Source organism: Accipiter gentilis, unplaced genomic scaffold, assembly GCF_929443795.1.
Source record: "Accipiter gentilis unplaced genomic scaffold, bAccGen1.1, whole genome shotgun sequence".
NCBI lineage: Eukaryota > Metazoa > Chordata > Aves > Accipitriformes > Accipitridae > Astur > Astur gentilis.
The window spans coordinates 818,339-829,537 of NW_026060910.1; the positions used below are offsets into that span (position 1 = coordinate 818,339).

Consider the following 11,199-nt stretch of genomic DNA (forward strand, 5'->3'; position numbering starts at 1 on the left):
CTATCCAGGGGGGTCTGGTGGAGAAGGGGGCAGCCGAAGGGCTGGCAAGGAGCCAGTGCTGTCTGTCCTCCCCCTCTGTGCCCTGCTCTTCCCATGGGCATGCTGGTGAGCCCTGTCTGCCGGGACCTTGCCCTCGTAACCTGCACTGCCTGCAGAGAACCCAGTGGGGAGGCCGGTGTTCGTGGAGAGGGTTTTCACCCCTGTGATCGGTGGCTCCTTTACAAAAAGGAGGTGGCATGTCTCACACAGGAAAGGAAAGCCCTTATCCTGCTGCCGTACGTTATGGACCAGCTGCTGGATGATGACAGTGATGCCAGCGCCGCGGCCCTGCCCGTGCTTGGCAACATGCTCTGGCTGCTGGAGGGGAAGAGACTCAGCCTCACTGCCCTGGCACTGGCTGGAAAGCTCCTGCTGCTTTTCAACAATGTAAGGCTGGGGGAGAGCCCCATGTCCCCCTTCCTGGGCACCTCCATTCACGCCTCCCACTGCAGCCCCTGTGCTCTGCAGGGGGATGCTTTGCCCTGCAGTCCCCAGACCCCATTGCTGCCCTTGGTGGCTCCGTGCTGTGTCACAAACCCCCCACCAAGGACTCACTCCGGCTCGGCCTCCCTGCCGCAGCGGGGGACAGTGGTGGCAGGATGGCAGCAGGCGTGCTGAGCCCCACCAATGCACACCCTGCTCTGGCAGCATCCTCCAGCCTTCTGCAGGGCCTCCCTCTCTGGCCCTCAGCCCCGGAGACCCCAGTCTCCCTGGGCAGACCATCTGCCTGCCGCAGCTCGCTGCCTTTTGCAGCAGGGCTGCCTGCAGCCATTTTGGGGATGTCTGTCTCCATGTCAGCCCCTTGCTTGCCATGGGCTTGTGGCTGAGGTCCTCCTCCCCTCTTCCCCCAGGAGCTGGACACGGTGCGGGAGCTCTCCATCCATCTCTTCCAAATTGCAATGGGGCTCGTGGTGGGTGCTGAAAAGAAGAAGATGAAGAAGGTGGTGTGGGACAGCCTGCTGCCGCTGCTCTTTCACCTGCATGACCAGGACGAGAGTGTGGCCAAGGTGGGATTCCCAACCTGACTGGTCCTTTGGGGAGGGCAATGCTGACACTGCACTGTGAGGTCTAGCTTGTTGAGTCCCTAGGAACAGGCAGAGCCCCCCTCCCTGCCCACTGCTGCCTTTTTCCTCCTGCTGCCTGGTGGATGGGCAGGTGGGTCCCTTTCCCACCCAGCTCCCTCCACACAGCCCCTGGCATGGGTCCCTGCAGCCCCAGAGACTGGACTACGGCTCCGCAGCAGCCTGGGGCCACCAAAGCTGAAACGCTGAAGCCCCGACAGGCTTCCAGCCAGAGAGGGTGGCTGCCCTCCTCTTCCCCTGGGGTGCTGAACCTGCTGGCAGCATCAGTCCCCAGCTGGTGCGTCTTCCCTGCATGGGCCAGGACAGGCTCTGAGCCCCACCAGGAGGGAGGACACAGGGTCCTGTGCCCCCCATGGTGGTGGTAGCATCTGTGCTGCTCACCAGGCCTCCCAGGAAGCCCTCCGCAGCGCTGGCCAGTTCCTGAAGTGGAGGCAGCTGGTGCGACTGGCCGAGACGGCGCAGGCATGGAGGATCTGCGAGTGCTTGGTAAGCATAGCCCGAACACCCCTGGGATCTGCCCTGGGTAAGCCCTGCCCGTGCCCAGCAGAGGGGACCAAGGGCAGTGTCCCCACAGCTGCATGCACCCTCCTGGAACAGGCTCTGCTCCAGGCTGTCCTCACCTCCGGGGTCCCAAAGGGGACCCCGCCACCAGGATGGCACCCTAGCATTGCCTGGGAGCCCTCTGCTCCCTCCAAACCCCAATGCGGAGAGCGGAGAGCTGGGAATGTCCTGCTGGGGAGAAGAAGGGTGGTCCTTGGTGGAGGGATGGCCCAACGGGGGGGCCATCTCTGTGCCAACTCTGCACCCTTCTCTCCAGCTGGCCAGGAAGAGGAGCAGGGCCACGTACTACCTGTGGAAGAGCCAGACCTACCTGCGGAGCCCGCAGGAGTCCCTGCGGCTGGAGGCTGTCAGGTTCATCGGTGAGCCCCTAGCCCCAGGGTCCCTTTCTCTGCCAGGGTCCCTGTGTCCCAGTGCAGGACCTGTGGGGCACCCCTTCACTCTCTCCCACTCCTGCCTGTACAGGTAGGGCTGGCAGGAGGCTCATCCATCCCCTCCCCGATGCTGCACCCTGGGGTCAGCCCTCCCCAGGGAGCTGTGTGGCCAGACAGGCTGGCTGGTGGGTCCCTGATGGCCAGTGGGTCCCTGACATGCTGTGTCCCCCCAGGACTCCTTGGACGGGATGTGGATGAGCACAAGAACGAGCACAAGTACATCAGAGAGAGTGAGTGAGGGCAGCGGGGAGGAGGAAGGACCTTGGCATGGAGCTCCCCCCCCAGCCTGGGCAAGGGGGGCTCTGCTCCCAGCACATCTGTGGGAAGAGGGGTGTTTCGGGAGGGGCGTATTCCTAACCAGCAGCTTCCAGCTGAGCCATCTGCCCCCTGGTTCCCTCCTGGCCCTGGGAATCGTGAGGTGCAATGTGCCCTGCCTGGAAGGGATATGGGGCTGTCACCTCACCTCTGCTGCTTTGTCCCCACAGTCCTTCAAGGCCCAAGCAAAGACACCAGCCCCTTGGTCTCCTCCCTGGCAACTCAGACACTCCTCATCCTGGGACGAGGAAGGCTGAAGTCGAGGTTTAACCTACCACGGCTGAGTTTACAGATGACAAGGGCACGGATGAGGTCACACTCAGTTCCCAGCGAGGACTCTGCTCAGGCAGAGACAACGCTGGAGCCCCAGCCCTAGGATGCTCTGCAGGCTGGGGTATCTCCTCTTCCTGAGGTCTAACAGGAAAGGAGACACCTCAGCTGGAGGAGGACCCGGCAGCCTCCGGAGAGTGGCAGGACAGCCACTCTTTCCAGTGGTCTAGGACAACGCCTGTCCACGCGCTTCATCTTTGCCACAAAGCACCAGCTGCTCTGCTGGGCTGTTGAAACAGAGGGAAGGAGAAGGCCACGCCAAAGCTGAAGCCAAAGTTGAAACTGAAGCCTTCCCTCCCCTCTGCGGGGCCACGCCGGGGCGAATCCCTTTTTCTGCCTCCCACCGTCCAAGGATCCTGTGCTGCTTTGGGCTGACGTGGCCGAGCTCGGGAGCTACAAAGCCACCAATGCTCTGACTCCAGCAGCATCCTCCCCTCCACGTCCCCAGCAGGAAGGGCAGCTCTGCCTCCTGCCCGCACCGCAAGCTGCGCAGCCACTCCTGCCTGGGGATGTCAGAAGTCACAAGAGCCAGCAGGCCCGGGGGAGTTGTGGTAGCAGAGGGCCCTGCTTGCCACAGCACTTTGGCATCTCCTTCTCCAGGTTCGGGCACCAGGATGTCATCACGGGGCTGGACAGCCTGAGCCGGGAGTGCTGTGTGACGGCAGGGGGCCGGGACGGTACCGTGCGGCTCTGGAAGATCCCGGAGGAGTCGCAGCTTGTGTTTTATGGGCACCAGTCGGTCTGGGGCGGGAGAGGGGGCTGCAGGCAGGGGGAGGCAGGGGGGTCAGGCTGGGGCAGCGGTGTGCAGGTGCCAAGCATCACTAGGAGCCTGCCGGCACTGTGGGGATGCTGATGCCCCGGTGAGCCCTTGTCTCCTAAATAGGATCCCAAAGCATGCTCATAACTGATGGCAGTTGCCCCTTCTCTTCACAGGGGCTCCATCGATTGTATCCAGTTCATCAGTGAGGAGCACATGGTGTCAGGCGCCGATGACGGGTGAGCACAGGGCCGGGGTGGTGCCTGGGGTGCGCAGGCGGTGCCCCCCTCGGCCCTCTCGCCCCTTCCCTCCCTGGCAGGTCCCTAGCCCTGTGGGGGCTAACGAAAAAGAAGCCGCTGGCACTGGCCCGGCAGGCACATGGCATGCAGGATGCCCAGGGCCTGCAGCAGCCATACTGGATCTCAGCAGTGGCCGCCCTGCGCAACAGGGACCTCCTGGCTACAGGTGTGTGGCAGCTGCTTTGGAGTGGGGGTGTGGAGAGGGGGGCGTCCTGCTCCCTTACCTGGGTGGGAGTGCATGGCAGTCTTCTCTCTCTGCCCCAGGCTCCCACAGCGCCAGCGTGAAGCTCTGGAAGTGCGGTGAGGGATTTCGGAAGCTGGAGCCCCTCTGGGACATCCCGTTGGTATGGATGGGGAGGTGGGGGATTGGAGCTGGGCTTGGGGCATCTCTGGGCAGGGGCTCCCCTCCCTGGGCGGCAGGAGGAGGCTGCCAGAGCCCCTCACCCTGCCCTGTCCCTTCCAGGTGGGTTTTGTTAACAGCCTCAAGTTCTCTGCAGCCGGTGACTTCCTGGTGGCTGGCCTTGGACAGCAGCACCGGTACTGTCCCCCCTCCCTGGTGCTGCCCAGGGGCACAGCCCCCCCCTGCTCCTCCAAGGGCTCGGCGGAGGGTAGCCCCCATCTCTCTCATCTGCAGGCTTGGCCGGTGGTGGAGAGTCAAAGAGGCCAAGAACAGCGTCTGCATCGTCCCTCTGAAGCGGAGGGCTGCAGCCCCCAGTCCCGAAGCCCCTGACAGCCCTGAAGCCCCCGACAGCTCCGAAGCCCCCGACAGCTCCTAGCCCCTGGCCCCAGAGGCGCTGGAGCCAGGTCACCAAACCCCTGTCCCTGGAGCTGCGCCCCGAGTCCTTTGTGCAACCATCTTCCTGGAGCCGGCAGGACGTGAGCAGGGGGTGTCGCATGGCCCCCTGATCCTGCTGGCCCCCCTATCGTGATGTGGCTCTGCCCTCTGCGAGGGTCTGCCCCTTTCCCTCAGGTTCAGCCTGACCTGAGCTCTGGAAGAGTCTTATTTAAAAAAAAAAACAAACGAAACCCACTTTATTTACATAAATTACAAAATAAAATAATCACACTTTTGCTCACACTAAGAATCTACTCTTAAAAACGCGGTTGGGCTCAGCACAGCAAGGAGCCACAGCAAGGTCGTTGCTAGCAGAGCCTTGTGCTCTTAACACAGCGTTCCATTTTTATAGCTCTCATTTTTATAGCTTAAACCATGATAGAGACAGAGTCACAGCAGCACAGAATGGATGCTGAAAGAGACCTCTAGAGATCATCCAGCCCACCTCGGCTGCTCGAGCAGGGCCAGCTGCAGCAGGCTGTGTGTCTGCTTCTCGAAGGTTCTATTGGCTGCATTGCTCCCAGGTTGTGGAGCTTGCATGGGAAATGGGCAATGAAGAGGGATGAAGTTTTCAGGCACTTTCTGGCCGGTGCAGTGATTTTTTTTTTTTTTTTCCTTCTGATTTTTTCTCCCCCCTTGCTGGTCTTGCAGCTGCCCAAGGTGCAGCCAGACAAGCGGAGGAGGGTCCCTGCCTGGCCTGCAGCTCCCTCCCTCGCCATTCTTAGGGTGATTTGGGGTTATGTTGCTGTGTCAGTGAGGCAAAGCTGGGCTCTTGGGGGCTGAGGTCAGTGGGACCCGAGGAAGGCCATGATGGTCTTGAGGCTTTGAAGGGCTGTGCACCGAGCCCTGTCCCTGCTGGAGGGGACCCTGGTGGTGTTCAAGACGAAGGCCTTGCAGCCCTTGTTGTCGTGTGTGCCCGTGTCCCCCCCGGCCCCCAAGGTCTGTTGTTGTCGCAGGGGCTCCGTGCTGCTTTCTGCGTGGGGCCGTGTCCGTGAGTCCTGCAGGGACCTGTCTGTCCTGGCTTCCCCACCAAAGGGCTGCTGCCCCTGGGGAAGGGGACAGGGAAGTTGTTCCCGTTCCCGTCCCCCCACCCCCCATCGCCTGCCCCGCTGGTGGTGACTGGGCCCTGGGGGTGGCTGGGTTCCCCTCATGGCTTGCTGGCTCGGATTTGGGGCTCAGTGGGGCTTTTGCACCTCTTGGGGGCTGTTTCTTGGTGCCCCCTGTGCTCCCTCCCCCTCCCACATAGGCACCGATCGGTTCTAGAGAAACAGCTTTTAATTGAAAAGACAAGAGAAAAGGTCCCATCCAAGCTGGTCTAACCCCTCCCTAGCCACCCCCACCCACCCCCCCTGCCATATACACCACCCCTCCTCTCCCACCCCCCCCACTGCCCCCATCTCCATCCCTCTCACCCCTGTCTAATCCCCCCCCCACACACACACCCTCACGTTGGCTGCCAGAGCCCTGCGCTTGCTGGGTGCCATGGGCAAGGAGCTCTGCACCTGCCTCTTCCTCCGCTTGCCGGCCGCGGCAGGTGGGGATGGTGGCAGGTCCATCCCCGCATCCTGCCACGGCTCCTGGGGCTCCATCCCGCCGCCGTTGACTATTTTGAGGCTCAGCGTGGCGTCGCTGAGCTTGGGGATGCAGTAGTCGGGGGTGAGCATCTCCTCAGGCAGCGAGAGCGAGCTGAAGTCGCGGTCGGGGGTGTCTGTGCTGGTACCAGCAGCATCCTCGGGCACGGAGCCTCTGCTGGGAGCATCCTGGCTGACCCCCACTCTATCCAGGGCGCAACCGAAGAGCCTTAGGGCCTCTTCCAGGAGCATCTCCTCGGACACTGCAAGGTCGCCTACAGTGTCCCCAAGGCCTTCGTTGTTGGTGGCAGCGCAGGGGCTGGTGTGGACATTGCTGCCCGGGGGTGCCCCCACAGGGGTGGCCGTGCTGGGAATGTTGATCTGTGCCAGCTGCCCCTCGCTGTGCTGGTAGCCAGGGATGGACACTGGCAGCTCCAGAGGGTCTGGGGCCACCCCACTCCTCTGGTTTTTGTAGGGTGTGAGGTATCGTGGTTGGCCCTGGGGGGCCCCGCAGCCCCCGGGACCCCACAGGGCAGCACCCAGCAGAGAAGCGGCGCCTTGGCCAAGCGTGGCGCTGGCCGGTGGAGGCAGGTCGGTGGTTGTCCACTGGATGCGGAAGACCCGGGGGTCGAAGAGGCAGCCACATGGAGCCCTCTGCAGACCTGTGTGGGTGAGGGGGAGCCGTGCTGGGCCGGGGGAACTGTCCAGGGGCACCTGCCGAGCCGGCCCCGATGGCCAACATCCCCCAGCTCTGGGCCAGGGGTGGGGGGAGCTTGTGGCCGGGGTGATCCCCACGGGGTGAGCCACTGTGCCGGTGGGACGGGGTTGCAAATCGGGGAGGAGACTCGCATCTAGGAGGTGAAAGGGGAGAGGTGGCCCCAAATATTTGGGGAATTCTCTGCAGATGGGCTTTACTGGGCACGCGCCGCCCGGGCGAGGGCAAGGATGCTCACCGGGGCTTGCTGAACCCCCCTGCGAAAAGTGCCGGGGGAACGGGTGTGATGGGGATGGCGAAGGGGCCAGAGCAGACTGGGGTGCCATACCTGCTGGTGGTGCCTGGGGGGGCCGGGCTGCAGGGAAGGGCTGCTCCCATGCGGGCAGGCGGCATAGGTTGGCTGAGCCTGAGAGAATGAGACAGGAGCGATGGCCGGCGGTCACCTCTGCTCTTGTCCTCCAAGAGCATCCCTGGGCTGCAGGGGTTGGGGTCGGTCCCTACCTCAAGGGTAGAAGGTTTTGGGGAGCACGAATGGCTGGAAAAGCTGGGGCGCTGGGGGGCCCCAGGGCCCAGGCAGTGGGAGCTGCGTTGGTGGCCGTGCCATGGTCCCTTCTGGCTGTTGGCTGCCAAGGACTCTTTGGCGTCTCCCCGGAAGGAATGCGGGGGCTCCCTGTGTTCCGCCCCACCCCCAAGAGCCTCCCCAGCTCCTCCTGGGAAGGGAAAGGGTTAAGGGAGGCTGGGGTGCCCCCGGGGCCTACAGGCGGCTCTCGGGGTCTGCGGGTGCAAATGCTCTTGGCTTTCAACAGTATTTTTCCGGTGGGGGAAGAAGAACAAGTTGATTCAGCCGAGCCAAGCGGGGACCAAGCTGCAGCCACAGCCTCCTTGCGCCAGATGGCAAATGCGTTTGTGACCGTTGCCCACGCTTCTGTTCGCTGCGTTGACCGGAGCGAGGCAGAAATAGGAAAAAGGACCTCAAGGGCGCGAAGGAAGGTCACGCGGTGTCGCTCGGTGGCACGCTTTCCCCCAGCCCTCGCTCCAGTAGTGCTGTCAGGTCTTTCAGTCTCCTGCTGGGAAAAGCAGCAGCTCTGGATCCCCCTGGGAGGGGGCGGCCCTTTCCCTGGGTGCGTGACACCCCGGAGGAGACGGTACCCGCCGCCGCGTGCTCCCAGAAAAGGACTGGATTCTGCCCAACGTCCGGTGTCGGGGCGCTGGGGCTGTTTGCGCTCTACGGGATCCCAGGGATGGGGTTAGTACATCCCCTCCTCGTGCTTGGAGGATTCGGCGCTAGCAAGGACACCCCAAGGGTACCAAGGACACAGGCCTCTCGCTCCCGCTGTGTGAACAGTGTGTGGCCTGGGGGAGTCGGGACAACTGCCGTGAACCGGAGGCCAAAGATCTCTCCTGGCCTGTATCCTGGTAATCAAAGAGATTGCGCTCTGTTCGTGAGGCACCTCTGGCTGCAAGATTGTGCAAGGCCATGTGCTGCGTAACTTGTGGCAGGGACCGATGCTGGGGGCGTGAAGGCAAGCGCGCTTCTAAAAGCATAAAACTCCGTTTCATTTCAGAGCGCAGCTGAGCCACCCCGCTCCTCCAGACTCTGCCATCTGCACCGCTGTGGCTGGGACCGGGCAGTGCTGCACATCCCAAAGGCCACCAAGTCACACCCGTGTCCCTGCTTTGCCGGGAGCTTCTGCGATGCGAGCGATGTTCTGGGGGCTGATCTCTTGGACTACAACTACCCCGTCCCTGACCGGCAGCTGGCCAGGAGGGTTGTGTCCAGGGTGGAATTCCACCTCTCTGACAAGAACCTGGCCAAGGATGCTTTCCTCCTGAAACATGTCCAGAAGAACAAGATGGGCTTCGTCAGCATCAAACGGCTGACGTCCTTGAAGAAGGTAGGCAGCGCGTTGCGTTGGCCAGCCGAGGTGGGAAGTGGCCTCCACGTGGAAGACGCCTGGATGTCTGGGTGTCTGGGTGTGCTCTGGCTGTCTGCCATGGCCAAAACACTGCTGTGTTATCAACAGCTTTCTAGCTACCAGTACAGAGCACAGCACTACGAGGGCTGCTGTGGGGTAAAGGAACTCCAACTCAGCCAGATCCAATACAGAAGGAAAGTGGAGAAACAACAGAGGGAGCAGCCCAGGGACACAGAGCCCCAGGTCTCATCTGGCCGCTCCTGTGACCATACGGTGTATGCAAAATCAAATACCTGAAGTGCTCCCTTAGATGCAGTTTACAGCCAGGGGACAAGAAGGTGGCAGTTCTGCATTTTGCAGCTCCCAGGCTGATGGCAGAGCCAAAGCAAAAAAAACAAACGCAAACCCAAACCAACCAAGAGAGGTAAAACTGGAGCGCAGGGAGCAAATGCTTTTCTTTCACCTTAGGCCAACTGCTCGGATGCTCTCTATGCTGCCCTGCCACAGAGGGCATCCCTCTCGTACCAGTAAGAGACATAAGAGTGAATTAAAGCCAGGACCCCAAACCAGACCAAAAACCCGGTTGTGATCAAGAAGAAAGTGGAGAATGCATCAAATATAACAGAAAATTATTTTGGACATTCTCTGTTTACATTTGAAAAAAAGAGAAAAAAAAAGAGGAGGAATTAGGTATTAAAAGAAGAGCACTGAATGATAAAGCCATAGCAGTCCCTCTACCACTACAAACCCACACCCCCACACGCACGTACGCACACAGACTGAACACCACCAAACTCCCCTTGACTGTGACATTCACCTCAGCTTGCTGGTCTAGAGATACAGAATGCCTGAAGCACACCAAGGATAACTGAAAACATCTGCATGGCTTTAATGGGAATCCTCCAACTGAAACAAAGCGCCTTCTCCCTCTGTCTGCGTTGGCACATCCCCGAGTCACGCTCTCACTCCTCTCCTTCAAAGTCAAGATTCCTAAACGTGAAAAGCGGGAGTGGGGAAAGGCGAAGGGAAGAGAAAAAGAGGGAGAGCATCATCAGTGGAAGACCTGCCAGCTGCTGCTGATTCAGCCCTGTTTGGGGGACCACCCCAGCAGAGAGGAGTTGGTTTGCATGCCACGGTCCTCACTGCCTGTTCCCAGGGACAGGCCGTTTGCTCAGCCTTGCCGGCCAAAGCGTGGGAAAAGAATAGGTGTGCGCTGTCGCTTGCTGGGGAGCACGGTCACGATCACATGCAATCCTTTACCTTTTTCCTCCCTGGATTCAAAGGGTTTCTGTCTTCAAAGTGAGAGCCTTCCATATGGTCGTTTGTGACATTTCATCCAGGATAACAATCTCAGAAGGATCAGTCCTGCAATAAATATTTTACATAGCAATCCGTGATTATGGGAACTGATGCCACCAAGGGCATTAGCATCAGCAAGAGGAACAGCGGAGCCCCGAGAATCAAAGCTCTGCATAAGTGTGGGAGGTTTTGCTGGATGAGGAGTTTTGGGAGGCAAGCCCGGGAGCTGCAGAGCAACAGCTCTGTGCAAAGGCTCTTGCTGGGGCTTAGCCCCGGTCCGGGTTCCTAAGCCACTGCTGGTACAGATCACGCCTGCAACTCCTCATGTGTTAAGTATGAGGATCTCCAGCTACCGTAAAAGCACCGATGAGGCAAGGTCTGGGGATCAAACGCGAGTGCTGCAGCCACTCTGCTTGCGGTCAGAGCCTTGCAATCACTTCCTGCAGCCCTGCCCCCGAATTCGATTTTCCCACCAAGCTGCCTGCTGGTTTCTGTGGGATGCCCCACAAAGAGGCAAGTGGAGAAAACTCTGCCAAACACCATCAAGCTAATCTTGCCGGGGGTCCTGGCGCTTGGTGGGGCTTTACCCGTCACTGCTTTGCTTTGGGATATCCACGTTACTGGTCTTCCCCACGTTCAGCTGAACTGAACTTGCAGCAGCAGCAGCTTCCATGGCCCTCCTGGACTCCTGATGTAAAAAAGGGACAAATCACGTTCTCTGTCTTTGATCAAAGTGGAGATAAGCTGAATGCCCAGCACAAACTTAGCAGTCTGCCCTCCGCTTCTGCCCCTTGGCAGCTATAGGTATTAGTGCAGCAGGGGAGAAACCGTTCACTCCAAAGATTTCGGGGCAGGGGGACTGTGTGTTCAAAACACGATTATGAGCAAGTCTTGCCAGCAGCAGCAGCCGCAGCAGCATCTAATAATAATCATCATAATGATAATGACCTTTGTGAAAAACGACTCGTTTTAAAAATTACACCTGTATTCAAGCGTTCAGCTCACTGCTACTTGAGGAAACAAAGGTTACAAAAGTTACAGGCTATTGG

The 11,199-nt window shown here is 60.2% G+C and overlaps 1 long non-coding RNA gene across 2 annotated transcripts; it reads left to right on the forward strand.

Moving 5' to 3' along the window:
* The first annotated feature begins 1,347 nt into the window (after positions 1 to 1,347).
* On the forward strand, positions 1,348 to 2,737 carry LOC126037100 (uncharacterized). 2 transcript variants are annotated; one of them, XR_007505495.1, is made up of 5 exons: positions 1,348 to 1,398; positions 1,506 to 1,607; positions 1,939 to 2,041; positions 2,287 to 2,343; positions 2,599 to 2,737. It is a non-coding gene; the product is annotated as an uncharacterized LOC126037100 (long non-coding RNA). The 2 variants fall into 2 exon arrangements; XR_007505496.1 differs by lacking the exons at positions 2,287 to 2,343; positions 2,599 to 2,737 and adding an exon at positions 2,145 to 2,251.
* Positions 2,738 to 11,199: the final 8,462 nt, after the last annotated feature.